A 2,500-nucleotide genomic window follows, 5' to 3' on the forward strand; every position below is an offset into this window, starting at 1 on the left:
ACGTTCATCTCATGGTAAACGACTGTGCTGAGGGAAGAGTTATGCTTTTTACTTTCGTTTCATTATATTCATGATGTGTGGGATTAATTCGTGTAGTTTTAAATCATTATTTTTGTTAATCGTGAAATATGCTTCGAAGTATCTGATATTCCGACATTTTGAGTTGTCTAACAAATGCATAATCATATCCACTGTACCTTCTAATTATTAAATAATTCGTAATCAGAACATTTATGATAAAGTATATTTTCTGATATACTGGCCTGGTCGCCTTCCTAATGAATAAAAGCTGATGAATATTTCATTTCCAGATTGTTATTTCAGGGGCGGTTTCTTGCGTGCATCCTGCAATGCAATATAATTCGTTCCATCATCACTCGTGGCAAAATCATTTCCATCATGCTGACGTTCATTGCCAGCATGTGATGGAAGAAAACGCGTATTGCCCCTTTTTTCCCCAAAAAAGAAAGACAACAACAAAAAAAAATGTTGGCCAATTTCCCTGCGAAAAAATGTATATGCGGAGCTGAATGTACATACTCTTTTATTTGATTGTGTGCTTGCCTTGCAGGCAATTATTTCATTATGGACACTCATCAATTTGTGTGAACGAAATAAACACATCTTAATTTTATTCACAATTAGGGACTGACTCGTGTGCTGGTGGACATTTAATGAAATATGTTGGAAAACCTAATTAGCGGCAATTTCTGTCGGCGTTCCGTCAATATTTCCGTCGTTTGTTGTTTGCGCAGAGCATGTTACTGTTAGGAAAAGAATATTATAACGTTGCAATTAAAAAAAAAATTATTTAGCAGGGTAACTGCACAAGTGTCCCTGTTTTGGTCCCACTGCAATGAAAAGAAAACTATTTTTTTTTTTGAACAAATTATTTTATTGTTTTTGAATCTGTAATAAAATAGACAACGGATGCATTATTTTTTATTAAGAAGGTATTTTTATTTTTACTTATCTGAAAAAAGGGGATAATGCACTGTTTTATTTTCAGCTTATTAAACTATTATCTGACTATAATGCATGCATAAATCCCAAAAGGAAAATACACCCTCATGGATATTGAAATCAGTGTTTTTACTATTTATGCAGATTTAAAAATAGATAACTAATAAAAAATTCTGCTGATTTAACAGTAAGCAAAAATATTACTGCTGATTTAAAAAGAAATTATTTTGTAATCCCTGCTGAAATTAAGGAGGCAAAAACTAATTTTATTTTATGCGCTTTTACCAAAAAAAAAGGAACGACTTTCTCTTTGTTATTTATAGAAAAGATTCGCATAATCAAAGTCTACTTGGTTTCCTCAGTTTTTTTGGGAGGACCTGCATTGTATTTTATCATCCCTCTTTAAGCTCCATTCTCCATTCCATTACTCGACCTGTTTCGTTCACTTTAAAGTGCTCCTCCGTACTCATTTCATCACACTTCTTGACATTTATTGTTATTCAGCATTTCTATAGAATTTCCAGTAAATTGGTTCTTGTAAATTTCTTACTTTAAATTTCTACACTCATTGGCTGTAGATGTCTAGACAACAAATAAGTAAATAGATAAATATACATACATATATAAATATACATATGTATATATATATCTATATATATACATATATATATATATATATATATATATATATATATATATATATATATATATATATATATATATATATATATATATATATATATATATATATACATATATATATATATACATGAATATAAGGTCGTTATTTTTCCAGTTTTTTTAAATATGTCAATAACCCTGCAATAAAAACTCAGTTACCGCTGAACCTGTCTTTGGAGAAGACTTCTTTTTTAATTAGTGCAATAACATCTATTTCTGTTTGGAGTTTGGAGCAATTTTGCATGGAGCCCTTTCAGCACCGTTGTTGGCAAGGCTTTATGAAGGAAAAAATGTCATTTGTAAATTAAGACATCGTTACCACTAAACCTTAAAAGTGTAGTTTTTCGAATAAAGCTTCTAATACAGATTCACCACTGTAATTCATTTAGCTCTTTTCTGGTGTTGCAGTATGGGTGGCTTGTATACAATCACACTTTTATGTAGAAATAAATATAAAATATATACATGTGTTTGATTAATGTCTGATTGTTGTCACAATAAAAAAAAACAAACAAACATCGTGAGTGAAAACTGTGGTAAGGTGGCTTGATTTACCTTACATTGTAATAATAATAATAATAATAATAATAATAATAATAATAATAATAATAATAATAATAATAATAACACGTCTCTCACTGCGACACACATTATTCCAAATGTCTCTTTCGTTCATTTCAGAGACGAACACCACCTTCCTTCAAGAGGCCAGGGCTGGGTACAAACACACTCACTGCTCCACGACAGTCCCACCACCACTACTACCACCACCGTGGCTACCACCTCTCTGCTTGACTGCCCACTGGGATACATACCCTGATGCCCCAACTGCAACCAGAGATACCCCAGCTCAAGC

General features: G+C 31.7%; 1 long non-coding RNA gene across 3 annotated transcripts in view; it reads left to right on the plus strand.

Moving 5' to 3' along the window:
* Positions 1-2,500, plus strand: part of LOC136834408 (uncharacterized) — an 847,209-nt gene that overhangs the window by 323,105 nt on the left and 521,604 nt on the right. For all 3 annotated transcript variants that reach the window (XR_010851788.1, XR_010851787.1, XR_010851789.1), the window contains one exon: positions 2,326-2,500. This exon is cut by the window's right edge. This is a non-coding gene — a long non-coding RNA (uncharacterized lncRNA). The remainder of the gene's footprint in view (positions 1-2,325) is intronic.

This window comes from Macrobrachium rosenbergii, chromosome 53, assembly GCF_040412425.1.
Source record: "Macrobrachium rosenbergii isolate ZJJX-2024 chromosome 53, ASM4041242v1, whole genome shotgun sequence".
In the NCBI taxonomy this organism is placed as follows: domain Eukaryota; kingdom Metazoa; phylum Arthropoda; class Malacostraca; order Decapoda; family Palaemonidae; genus Macrobrachium; species Macrobrachium rosenbergii.